This window comes from Sus scrofa, chromosome 8, assembly GCF_000003025.6.
Source record: "Sus scrofa isolate TJ Tabasco breed Duroc chromosome 8, Sscrofa11.1, whole genome shotgun sequence".
NCBI classification, from domain to species: domain Eukaryota; kingdom Metazoa; phylum Chordata; class Mammalia; order Artiodactyla; family Suidae; genus Sus; species Sus scrofa.
The window spans coordinates 21662491-21677198 of record NC_010450.4 but is presented as its reverse complement, the minus strand read 5'-3'; positions in this window follow the sequence as shown (position 1 = coordinate 21677198).

The window sequence follows — 14708 nt, the reverse complement described above, 5'->3', positions numbered from 1 at the left end:
AAATCTTTTTAAAAACGCTGTCTATGACTTAGTGACCTGGAATTGACACCATTTTTTAAAAAATCATCAGGTTTCATAAATACAGAGATTCTGACAAGCTTTTGTTCTTAAGGGGGGAATAGGAAAGTCTCCTTTAAGTTCTAAAGATCCTTTTTATCTTGGGAAGGAGCTCAGAAAGCAAATGATCACTGAGTCCTCTCTCTTCTTCATCTACCACGTACCATCCATGCAATTCCTATTCCTCCAAACAGATTCTGATTTCACTCCTTTTCCTTTGTCTCATTGTCATCCTAGAGGAGTCTTTTCTTTTCCTTTCCTTTCCTTTCCTTTCCTTTCCTTTCCTTTCCTTTCCTTTCCTTTCCGTTCCTTTCCTTCCTTCTTTCTTTCTTTCTTTCGTTTGCTTCTTAGGGCCGCACCTGCAGCATATGCAAGTTTCCCAGGCTAGGGGTCAAATCAGAGCTACAACGGCCAGCTTATACTACAGCCACAGCAACATGGGATCCGAGCCATGTCTGCGACCTACACCACAGCTCAAGGCCACGCTGGATCCCTGACCTACTGAGTGAGGCCAGGGATCGAACCTGCATCCTCATGGATAATAGATTCATTTCCACTGTGCCACAATGGGAACTCCCCATCCTAGAGGAATCATATCATCCCCTTCACGAAGAGCTATCAGTTTCTAACTGGACTTCTTACATTCCATCTAAATTCTATGCAATCTAACCTTCGCATAGCCATTGCCAGATCTTTAAAACACAATAGGTTAAATAGTTTCTCTACCTAAAACAGTTCAATCTTTTTTTGTTATTGTTTGCTTTTTTTTTTTTTTAAGGTCACACCTGCAGCATATGGAAGTTCCCAGGCCGAGGGTCAAAACTGGAGCTGCATCTGGAGGCCTACACCACAGCCATAGCAACACCGGATCTGAGCCACATCTGTGACTTCTGCTGCAGCTTGCTGCAAAGCTGAATCCTTAACCCATTGAGTGGGGCCAGGGATCAAAACCACATCCTCACAGACACTATGTTGGGCTGTTCCCACAACTAGAACTCTAGTTCAATGATTTTTAATCACACTAAAAAGAAAGTTAAAACTCTCCATCTTGACACAAAGCTTCATGGATTGCAAAGGGGTTTACAATCATTCGCTTTGTTCCCTGTGAAATTATGATATCCCCTATCCTTATCCTTGCCATAGTGGGGAGAGAACATTTACTCATGCTCTTGCTATGGAAATTCACATTCCGTTGGGCAAAGAAGTCATAGGCTACACACAGGCATCTCAGCACATCAGCTGTGCAAGAACCAAGTACTGAAGCCACCTGAGTCTTTTCATCCAATCCAGACACTATCCACTCAGTGCCACACCCTAGAAACTAAAAGATCTCTATCTATGATATGTTTGTGAGATCCAGGGAGCAAATAGTAAATTTTAAGGGGTCTTTGCTGAAGGATGCACCACAGGCCAGCAGTTAACTATTCTCTTCACTTTAATAGCAAGAGTTAGAGACTTTGTCCTGCACAGGGCTTCAGTAAGTACATTGTTGGTCACAGGGACAGCACTGGGAATGCTGTGAAGTGCTCAAGCTTTACTTCAGAGCAGAGAGAGAAAAGAGCAAAGTTGGAGCCAAAGCATTAGCTGTCTAGGCTTCTCAATAACCCAGAGCTGCTAAAAGAGGAGAGGAGAAAAATGTCAAAAAGAACATGGCGTCTGACATCAGAGTTTAAGAGTGAAAACCTCTGATGAACCCAAAGAATCATGTGAGTATTAATTACTTAGCTAATTAATTAATTTTTGCTGAAAAGACTCAAATCACAGAATAATTCTTTTTTATGAGAATTGGGACTAAATTATTTTCCCACGGGATAAGTAATAATATAAGCATTTAGATCTGCTTTAATATATATACCGTGATTCTTACTAGACCCAGTTTCACCTAAATGAGGTAGGAACAGGTATTTACTAAACTTCAGCAGCAAAATAATTTTCCTTTGCACTTGTGCAGTTGGTAAAGGTTATATTAGAGTTTACTTTATCCAGCACTTAAAGTAAATGGGCTGCTGTGATTATCCAACACAATAGTCTGAAATTTAAGGGACTCTTTTAACTAAATCTGAGTGAGAATTTTCATAAGTGCTTGTGAATTGAAGCTGCAAGTGGCTTAATCTAAATCACAGCATGAGTAATTGCAGTAAATCCTCCTCATATAGCCAACAATTCACCAGAGGCCAGATGTGTGACAATCTTGTTCTCTAGCCTGAAATTGTGAATGGAACTTCTAAAAAATCCACTTTGCATTTGTAAGCCCAGAGTGGCTTTTAATTTCAGGTTGAAATTCTGATTTTAATATTTCCAAATTAAAAAGTATGTGTTTAAGTAAAACGTAAATCACCTTTTATTTAATAATAAGGATCATGATAATAGATTAATAGCAAAACAATACTTAAAAACACTTTAAGCATAGTTTGATTTAAGCTCTCATAAATGCTTAAAGGAATATTCACACCTAATTATTACTACTATTATTACTATTTGCTGCTCCCATAGCATGCAGAAATTCTCTGGCTAGGGATGGAACCCAAGGCACAGCAGTGACAATGGCAAATCCACAACCTCTAGGCCACCAGGGAACTCCCACACCTAATTTTTGACGTGAGTTCTGAAATCTTTAATTTTATTGCCTAGATAAATATGCCACGAATTCAGATAAGTGGATAAAGAAGAGGTGTTACATACATACAATGGAAAACTACTCAGCCATAAAAATGAACAAAATAATGCCATTTGTGGCAACATGGAATGCAACTAGAGGTTCTCAGAGTAAGTGAAGTCAGAAAGAAAAAGACAAATACCATATGATATGACTTATATGTGGAATCTAAAATATGACACAAATGAACCTCTCCACAAAACAGAAACAGAGTCGTAGACATAGAGAACATATCTGTGGTTGCCAAGAGGGAGAGAAGAGGGAGTGGGATGGACTGGGATGTTGGGGTTAGTAGATGCAAACTATTGCATTTAGAATGGATAAGCAATGAAGTCCTACTGTATAACACAGGGAACTTTATCCAATCTCCTGAGACAAACATGATGGAAAATAATATTTAGAAGTATATGTGTGTGTGTGTGTATATATATATATATATAACTGAGTCGCTTTGTTTATGGCAAAAATTGGCCTAACCCTGTAAATTAACTATATTTTAGTAAAAAAAAAAAAATTAAATGAAAGTTGTTCCAAGTAAATACAAGAAGCAGTTTGGTGATGTTAATACTGACATATAGACTAGTTTCATCACAGAGCAAACATGAGTATTATGAACATCATAAATGTCATTAAGCATATGTGCATTTTTGCATGTTGGAATTACACTGTGTGACTGCAGTGTGCCAGACACCATATGTGCTAATTATCAGTAAATTAGGAGATAAATTAATTTGGGCTCAAAATAATGCTTTCCTCTATTTTATCTTTAACACAGTTGACTTTTCTTTATTTATTTCTTTTTGGCCACAGCATGTGGAAGTTCCCAGCCCAGGGGTCAAAGCCACACACAGCAGCAACCCCAGCCACCGGAGTGACAACACTGGATCCTCAACCTGCTGCGCCACAAGAGAACTCCACACTTTCCTGTATTTTAACGGTGCTGAATCCATTGCGAAAGATATGAATGGATCTGTAACATGATTGGTTTGGAATTGTTTCAGGTTTTGTTGTATTTTTATTTCTTTATTTTTTTGTCCTTTTGCCTTTTCTAGGGCCACTCCATATGGAGGTTCCCAGGCTAGGGATTTAATCAGAACCATAGCTGCCGGCCTATGCCAGAGCCACAGCAACGCAGGATCCGAGACATGTCTGCAACCTACACCACAGCTCATGGCAATGCTGGATCCTTAATCCACTGAGCGAGGCCAGGGATCGAACCCACAACCTCATGGTTCCTAGTCGGATTCGTTAACCACTGAGCCACTGTGGGAACTCCTGTTTCCGTTCTTAAGAGGTTTACTGCAGACTTTATGTGCTGAGACATACAAGAACAAGGATAAGTTCCAGTTCCTAAAATGGTTTTGAGACATCTTTAGTGAAAATTTAACATAATCATGTTAAACACATTTATCACCCATGTCATAAACTAACTCTTCAAACTCTTATCAGTTTTCCATAAATGAGGAATAAGGATATTTATTTTACTGCACATCAGCATCAAATATAGCAGTCTAATGATCAACATTACTTTTTTTACACTTTTTAGGTCTTGTTCAGGAACCATCTGTTTTCCTCAGCCAGCTCTCATTTCTTTCCAACTGTATGTATTCCAAAACTGTATCATCAATACCCACGTGTGATGACCAGATATTAATTAGCCCCACCAGCCTGAAGAAGCCCATGATAAACAGTGTTATGTTGGCCCACAATCTTTTGCTGCTCCTGCAGGTTTTTCTTTTTGATTTGATTTTGTGAGAAAGTGCCAAATTTTCATCACCTTGGTTTTATTTATTTATTTATTTATTTATTTATTTCTACTGTTAACTGTGAAGAATGCTATTCTACTCCTCTCAGTTTTAGAGTAAGAACTGAATTTAATTCTTACACCAACTGTACTGTGACTGTAAAACCTAGTGAAGTAGTCCCCTGAAACGCCCAGATGCTCAAGTATGTAGACCAATCTACCCAGCAAAGGGGTCTGATTTCTACTCATTGTCATTTACTGTGTAACTGTCAACACTGTTAGATTCCCCAAAGCTCTGAACAGAGCATAAAATAATACCGGTGAGGATTTGGTCTTGCCAGGAAAAATTTAGCCTCCAATTTGTTGCCAAAGCCTGACTTGGACACTCAGGAGCATGTAAGGATTGTAAGCAAACTTGCTACCTCTTTATAACTCATATACCATTTATTCCATAGAAATTTCCCAACATATTCTATTTCTCTGTCTCTCTGAATCTCTCTTTTGCTCTCTCTCTACGCCATTCATGATTCTTCATTACATTCAGCAGTAACAGAGACAATTCTAAATACGAAGATTCATCAGCCAAAGATGCTGATGAGGAAGTGGGTTTATAACTCCAATGTATTACTGAAAATATTCCCCTAAAAAGAATTGTACTGCCCAGCAGAGACACAGCCCACATAAACTTCTCATCTTTTTTTAATCCTTTTTTTTTTTTTAGGGCCACACCCACAGTACATGGAGATTCCCAGGCTAGGGGTCGAATTGGAGCTGTAGCTGCTGGCCTACACCACAGCCACAGCAATGCTGGATCCAAGCCACATCTGCAAACTACACCACAGCTCACGGTAACATCAGATCCTTAACCCACTGAGCGTGGCCAAGGATTGAACCTGCCTCCTCATGGACACTAGTCAGATTCATTGACCCCTGAGCCACAATGGGAACTCCACACATACACTTCTCTTTAAATGAGAGTGGACAAAAAATAAGCTGAAGAGCTTTAAGTTTCTCCTATCTCAATGTTAAGGTAGGTTCATACTTTGCAGAATCTTTACTACATTGCCAATTTCCCCAAGTCGGTCCTTCTCCACTCAGGTATATAAACCTGACTCTCTATAAAATCTTAGCAGGGCCAGGCACTCAGAAGAAAGCTCCCATTGACCTAAATGTCAAGGCATAATACCGTGGTTTCTAAGACGCTTTTAAAACTCCACTGTGGTATGTGATGTGCATCCCTGAGCTGCTTTTGAAGCATATTTTTGCACAGTAAACCTCTAGGAAATCTCATCTGCTGTCTCAATATTTCTTCATGAGGGTCTAACTGTCATTAAGGTTCTAATACACTGGTCGGCTTTATGCTTATGAAACATGAGATGGAGAAATAGAAGAGAGTGAATCAATAATTCAACAAAGCATGCGAGATAGTATACTTTAATTCTATAGTCTGCAAGGGGACGATTTGTACCCTTTAAAGTTCGTGAGGTCTATACGCCAAGCTAATTCTTTTCCCTTTTCCATCCTCATTCATTCCGAAGAGGTGAACTGGGCAGGGCAATTACAGCCACAGCATTGGATGGAAGGTACTACAAATGGGGAAAATATTGCTTTTAGCAGTCTTAACAAAAGGGACTACAATTTATGTACAAATTGTGCATAAATACATTAACCTTAAACATCATGACCAGTAAGCAAAATACAAGCTACAAGACAGATACTAATACTATATATTTCTGTGGATGAAGAAGAATTCAAAGGATTTAAGCATGTCTTCTACAGTGTTCCTGAGCATCCAGGTAGCCCCCCAAAAAGAAAATAAAAAACAGAGCAAACACAAGTCAAAAGCCAAAAACAAACAAACAAAAATACACACACGCGAAAGTGGAATCTAAAGTAAAAATGGGAGTTCCCTTCGTGGTTCAATGGTAACGAACCCAATTAGCATCCATGAGGACATGGGTTCCACCCCTGGACTCACTCAGTGGGTTAAGGATCTGGTGTTGTCGTGGGCTATGGTGTAGGTCGAAGATGCATCTCAGATCCCACATTGCTGTGGCTGTGGTGTAGGCTGGCAGCTACAGCTCCGACTCCACCCTTAGCCTGGGAACTTCCATATGCTGCATTTATATTCAATCTATACCATTTCTCATCTGCATAATAATACTTTCCTTTTAACTGACAGACATTTCCAAATTCAAGAAACCATTATTTTGCTATTAGGGATGTTTTTAGATATTGATAAAAGACATTTCTAATTCTTTGTAGCTTTACGAAATTACAGTATTCCACATGTCAGTTTAGAATATTCCAAAATTGGTGAACTCTAGGGCTCCTGCTAAACAACATGCATTGTCAGGTCTTGGGAGGCATTTTGGTCATCGTTTGATCAGTATTTACACCCTTGCTTTGTGACAAAACTTGAAGTGATTATGTTATTACTGCATAAGAAACCTGTGCCAGAACTTCATCTTGAGAGATGCAAAAAGGCACAATTGGAAACTTAATATGTGAGAATGAGTCTATTCTATAAAGAATTCAAAAGAGACAGTCGGGGTCAAATGAGTAAAAAATAAAGGGAGAATTATAACACAAGCATTTAGACACCTGCTGTGAAAAGCCTGCCTGTCTACCTTCTCAATCTTTTTCTGGATGATTTTCAATTTATACTATTTCCCTTTTAGGTAAACAACCGAAAACCAATGACTTTTTGGATCTGAGCTTTGGCTATTACCCTCCCACACCCAGCCCAATCTGCTTCTCCAATAATCTTTATTTTCACGTAAAGATAAAGTAAATCTTTACTTTCTCGATAAGCAGAAACTCCAAACCCCTAACTGTTCAGGATCAAACCCTTGTAGTCCTCCATGTCCTTCTCTTTCTCTCATAACTCAGTTTCCTCCACCTGCAGATTCTCTTAGATCTATCTTCCAAATGAGCGAAATGTATGCAGAAAATGAACACTTCTCAGGATCTCCCACTCCAACCAAAGTCACCATTCCCGGTCACTGGGATTATGAAGCTAGCCTCTCCGTCGGTCCCCTCTGGCTACCCATTCTGCCTTCTCCACTCCCACTGGCTCTGAGCCCTCAGAGGGATGCTGGTAGTGGGGACTCAAGTCCTTCATGTCACCACTGAAATCTGCTAATGGCTCCTCATGTTAGTCTGAGTGAAAACTGAAGGCTTCACAATGAGCTGTGAGATTCCAACTTCGCCTCCAAATGCCCCAGTCCCTACATCTCTAAGAAATCAGTTCCTATTCTGTTCCTGATGATTTCACTCCAGGAGCATTAGCTCATTAATATGCTGCTCATCATCCCTTCTTACTAAAATAGTGCCCCACCCCATCCCCCCCGTCCCACCAAACCCTGGCCTTACATCCCACATGGGTCACTGCCTCTCTTCTGGCTTTTGCTCAGCTATCACCCCCTCAGTAAGTTAACTCCCAAATGCATTGCTTTACATTTTAACCCTACCTCCACCCCTTGAACTCTCTACATTTATTCTTTATTTTTCTCTACCTTAGGCTTAAATATTTTATTAAGCATAAAAATGGTCCTGATAATTTCCATGGAAGTTCCATGTAATATTCAGTGGGGCTGTAATCAGTCCTTTAGGCAAGTAACTTCTCTTTCTTTCTCTTCAGCTCTTATTCGTATTGCAAAGTATTTGTTATATTTGTATTGTAAATTATGTACATGTATATCATGTACCTAGTTATTTGGTTTTCATGCCTCTTCTTCCTAAAACATAAGTTCCATGAGATGAGAGAATTCTGCCTCTTTTGTTAACTTCAGCATGTCTAAAATTTAAACATGCGTTTAAAACCCATTATTGTTCTATAAAAGAGTAATTGAATAACTGCACTTTGCATTTTCTTATTTTAATGAATGATAATGGTTTTTTTGGTTTATTCTTTTACTTAATCTTTATTAGGCTATTAGATGTCAGGGCTTGTGGAATAAAAGGGGGATGTGAACACAAACACAGGAAAATTTCAGGCTTCAAAATTTTCAGATTTTTTTTTTCGATGTTTCTGCTGAAAGGATTTCTATAGATCACAACATATCTTTCTTTAACCTCTAACCCAAAACATCCTGAAGGCAAGATTTTGACTGTTTTGGTTCATTTTTGGAGTCCATATACTCAGCACAGGCCCTTGGATAACCAGTTGGCATTTAGTAAATATTTTAGTGCGAACAAGCCCTAGATAGAGTCCCTGTAAAATGAAGAGGTTGGTCTCAAACAGGATTTCTCAGTGTTGACATTACTGTCATCCTGGGCTACACACTAGACGGTAATAACACCCACCGCAACCTTCCAGCAACTACAACCAAGAATGTCTCCAGACAGTGCCAAATGTGCACGGGAGGCAAAATCATCTATCGTTGAGAATCACTGGCCCAAAAGAGTCTAACATATTATAAAATAAGACTTTGAACTTCTCGACTCTTCTCATGGATCATCCAGGCTTCCTTCTTTGGTATCGTGATTTCAACTACCAAAGATGTGCTATCTTCCACATGGCAGAATGAAAAGATGAACCATCACTGAGTTGCTCAACATTTTCATGGGTTAAAGTTAATGAGTAAATACAATGAGATACCCACATCAAATGCTTTTACCAACAAGTGGAATCTGAAAAAAGGACAGAATAAACTTTTTTGCAGAACAGATACTGACTCACAGGCTTTGAAAAACTTATGGTCTCCAAAGGAGACAGTTTGGGGGGTGGGGGGATGCGCTGGGGTTGTGGGATGGAAATCCTATAAAATTGGATTGTGATGATCACTGTATAACTATAAATGTAATAAATTCATTGAATAATTTAAAAAATAAAATTAAAAAAAGAAAAAAAAAGTTAACGAGTAAAAAAGCGTTAATGTTCCTGTATCCACTGCACCTTTTAAATTATCTCTGTCATCCCTCACTATTAAGGATATTGTTTTCTTAATATGTGCAGAGGTGATATTTAAACTGCCAAGAACTTTGAGATAAATTGCCCTGCAGGTTGAAACAGGAAACTATTATACACATCGAAAAGCTGATGAAATTAACCCTAAGCTTTTTTTGACAGTCAGTTCTCAAGAGACTCTTGACTAACGGCTTATTCCAGAGTCGCACCAACACAGAATTGTCAAGATACGAGAGCGAAAGTATCAAGGTGGGATTCACACCTTCACATTTGCGAAATAAAGATGAACGTACTGTCCCATTTGTCAAGATATGTTGTACCCATTGAATGAAATAGTACATATTTTAAAATATTTCTATCAACTATCTTTTCTTCATCATTATTCAAATAATTAATCAAGAAAAATACCCTAAAACTAGTTTTTCAGTGAAGCTCAGTCTCTGGATAATGTTAATCAAATGACCCTGCAAACATTTCGAGTCAGTGTTTCTCAAGCTTCCATTATGTCACAGGCACACTGGCGTCTGGTCAGCCCAATACCTGCTGGCCATGGAGGACGTCGCATGTGTCAAAGGTCAGTCTTACAAAAAAAGAGGAAGATTCCCATTTTACAAAAAAGCAGGAAAATTTCCACCCTTACATCCCTCTTTACTTTATTTGTGCCTTCCCGTTACCATGTCATAAACAGAGCAATCACTGCTCCAAACTGGGGGTTCCCCTTGTGGCTCAGCGGGTTAAGAACCCAACATCGTGTCTGTGAGGGTGCGGGTTTGATCCCTGGCCCCACTTCGTGGGCTGAGCATCTGGTGTTCCCGTGGCTGTGGTGTAGGCCGGCAGCTACAGCTCCAATTCAACCCCTAGCCCAGGGCCTTCCATATGTTGCAGGTGTGGCCGTAAACAGAAAGCTAAAAAAGGCAGAAAACGGCTTAAAACTGTGAAATAAAATCAGTTTGGTAGCTGACCTCAGTTGTTTGTATTTGTACTTTGGTTACTATATCAACCAGGACAGACTGGCCTATGCTACGACAGCACACAACCTCCACGATCTTAGAAGTTTAAAGCCACAAAGGCTTATTGCTCTCATGCTACGTGCCGATCTTGAGTAAGCAGAGGAGTCTCCACATTTTCATTTGGGACCCACATGGGGTCTCCACTCTCTGGAACACTGGTGAAAGAGGAGCAGAGTGTGTCCAGGGGGAAACTAACACGTAAAGGCCTTATGTCTTGACCCAAATCAAATCACTTAATTGTGCCTCACTGCAAGGGACATGAGGCACATCTCTCCTGCATGTGCCCACCCAGTAGGAGAAGAATCAGAAATAAGGTTGAGTAGCAGCGACGGCTGTCTCAGACCTCTCTGTCCTTCAGACATGTTCTGCTCCACTGTCATTACTCCTGTCACGTGAACGTCACCTGCATGTGCTCAGGTTCTTTTCTGCTACCAAATTCCCTATGATGACAGAAAAAAAAAGCTATAAATTGTGTACTTTCAACAGAGGAAGAATGAGGCGTATTTTGACTTCAGAGAATGTGTTTTAATCATTGTTGTGTTCTCAGCACCTAGAACAACGCTTGGAGTGAAACTAGGAGACACTCAGTAATGCTTGTTGGGGAAAAAAACAAAACAAAACAAAAAAAAGAAGGAAGGAATGAGTAATTTTAAAAAGTGGTAAATTGACAATCTCTGGAGTTTCAATCTAAAGGAATAATAAGATAATGGCCTTACATTCAGACAGAAAGTGGAAAATATTCAAAGTAAAAATAATATATGCCCAGCAACTTTATATTGTTTTATCCTGATAATATCAAAGTTCTATCCTGCTAATAACTCTGCTACTAGTCTTATTTTCTTACTATACACTCCCGTCCTGGGCGATGTGGAAGAAGCATAAGAGTAAAGGCCATTTTCACACTGTGATTTTTTTTTTTGTCTTTTTTAGGGCTACACTCACAGGATATGGAGGTTCCCAGGCTAGGGGTCTAATCAGAGCTACAGCTACCAGCTACACCACAGCTCACAGCAACACCATATCCTTAACCCACTGATCGAGGCCAGGGATCTAACCCACAACCTCATGGTTCCTAGTCGGATTCATTTCTGCTGTGCCACGATGGGAACTCCATATTTTGCTTTTCTATTATGATGTAACCAACACCTTAACTAAGTCTCATCCTTAATAGGTAACTGATAAAAATTTGCTGAGTGGTATCCTTTACCATTGAGGCTGAAGATATACTCCATATGATAATTCTAAATTCTGTAGATCTAGTCCACATCTCTCTCTCTTTTAATCTTTAAATATATATATTCAAATATATATTATATATGTGTATATATAGGTATACTGTATATACATTTTTTTTCAGACAATACATATTCAAATATAGACACCCGTACTAGAAAACTCCACTTTCTATTCTATGGCCACCTCAACCTATACGACTTCAAATGGAATGCATCAACTATACCTCCTTTCAAATCTGACTTTCCTTTGACCCCCCTACTCCTTGGAAAAGTACTACCAGAGACCCATTTCAGAAACTTGAGCCGTATTCTTAACTCCTTCCTCATCTTTAATTCCCACAGACAACTACTCACTAAGCACTATCCAACCGCCTCTTCCCTATCTTTTAACTATTTTTTCCTTCTCTCCAAGTTCTTGGCTGAAGGTCTAGATTAAGCCTCTGTTCTCTTTCACGTGGTCAAGGCCACATTCTCCTGTTTCCTCTTGCTTTTTTTGCAATTTTCTCTCCAAGTGATACGCAAAAAACTGGTCGCACCATCTTCCCGGTGTAATTCATTCAGTAGCTTCTTTTTGCCTTCAGTAAAAAATATTAGCATAAAATATGTTTTTTATTTTAATTTTTTGCTCCTGTTTTTCTCTGCAGCCTTATCTTTAAAAAGCAGCAGAGTTGACACTGAGTCAATACGTTGGCCTTGAGCAGTGAGGATTTTATAAATCTTTGATAGCTTTGGCAATATTAACAAAATAAATCTTAGTAAAAACATATACATTTTTGTCTTTTTAAAATTCCTTACTTTGTGAAGAAAAAAAAGCAAAACACTAGGAAAGGAGATATCTTAAAATCCACAGGCCAAAGCCCAATGGATTCCATGATATCAAGCTGAATCTGCTGTTTATTTTCTTTCATGTCAGATATGAACCTTGGATATTAGTTCACTTCTAAATTTCTATTAATTTTAGAACAGTCCTCTTTGAGGCACCATGGAAGGTTTTATTATTTCTACATCGAAGATGGGGAAACAGAAATTCCAATGCACTAGCTGATTTACCTAAGATTAGTTATTCTGTGAGAGCAGAGAGAAGCTTTTCGTTTTATTCATCCATCTTCCTATGCCACTGCAAATTTTTTCTGAGACGTCAAAATGGGAAGAGAAAGCACCAGTTTGTACAGTCTTGGGAGATCAAATTTACATATAAAAGAAAAGGAGAATTATATACATTAAAATGAAAAGTATGTTGATAATTTTACTTTAAAAGATTTCTTGCTTTTTCTGTACCACACCAGTTTTACTCATAGATTTTCATTTCAGTATTCCTGGTCCCCAAAATGTTAGCCATACACTTTCAAGACAAATAGTGGATATCTAAACAAATGAGATTGTGAGAAAAGATAAATATGATTATAATAAGGCTATTTCCTCATTATTATGTTACGATAAATCACGTAATTAATTTTAACTGTAATTTTACTTATCTGTTATGTACATAAGTTTTGATTGTCAGCATAGCAAATGCTCATGTGCGATTTTAAATAGTTTTAGATAAATAAGAGAAGACGCCACTGCCATCACAGAATAGTAAACAATTTTAGAAATTCTGCTTCTGAGTTTTCGTAATATTTGTAATGCTTATTATTTCTAAGCTCTATAGCTATCTCCTACTACACTAAATTAACCGAGCTTTAAACCAGGAAGTATTTGCTGAGATTATTGTTTGTGCAACAAATTCTATACTTGATTATGCTCCTCTGCCAAAAGCAATTTTGGGCTCATCACGTTATCACTGCTTATCAAAAGCAAATTTTTGATATTTTATTTACAACATAGATACTGCTAGAATTTACAGTGAAATTAAAATTATATTTTTTAAAAAAGCTTAGAATGTGCACCTAACATCTTACACAATCTTTCCTACAGTTCAATCAACCATTCTCTTTCCCTATTTCTCTTTGTACTTCTTAATCTCCTACTAAGCTCTAACATCCTAGACCTGATCTGTATGGTAAGAGAGAATGGATTTGAAGATATGATGATAGCACATTTAACAGTTTCAGTTATGATTTTAAATTTTCTCTCTAAAGAGATATAGATCTATACAAGGAGAGACGGTAAGTGTGATCTTTGAGCACTTCTTCCCCATTCTCTTGTGAGAATGAGCAAAAACTGGGTTGGTAATTTGAGTGAGTGTAATAATCTAACTATAGCTTTAAAGCTGACAATGGAATGCAAAAACTGCCACTTTATTTTTTTGCATGGCTGAAGTCACTCCATTTCTCTGCACTTAAATATTTTCTCTGAAAAATAGGAGAAACAATATTGACCTAACTTGCTGTTAACTAATAAAAATGATTGCTATGCTCTTAATAGATGCAAAGTGCTATCCAAATGTAAATGCTAAGTAAAGCAATAAATTTTATGGCATATTTATCTGCTCTGTTAAAACGCTTGGATATTGCATCTCTGTAAAAATCAGTTCACATTACTACTGAAGATGTTCTACCAATAAAATCATGGAAAAGTGGATTTATTTTTGAATGAAAAGGTGGAGTACTTTCATGTATAGCTAGGATGTTGGAGAGACACTTGTAGCAGAAATCTATTTAAAAATGCATGCCCCATGAGTGACAAGTCCTATGATCATGCTGAGAACATACAAGCCATTTTTCTTTTCTATTTTTTTTTTTTTTTTTTTTTTGTCATTTTTCTTTTTTAGGGTTGCAACCATGGTATATGGAAGTTTCCAGATGAGGGTTGAATCCAAGCCACAGCCACAGCAATGCCAGATCTGAGCTGCATCTGTGGCCTATACCACAGCTCAAGGCAACGCTAGATCCTAAACCCACTGAGCGAGTCCAGGGCTCAAACCTGAGTCCTCATGAATGCTAGTCAGTTTTGTTTCCACTAAGCCATGATGGGCATTCTCTTATGTACATTTTTCATCAGATGAGTTACTCTGCATATCTCTGGAACATTTCAAATTTAACTAGACCCGTAGGAGAATACATCCACTTCTTCTTTTATGAACACTATGTAATGGGGGAGAGGGTGAGTTCTCAGCAGAAGGAGATGACTGAACTAAGGAGAGCTTAAGACT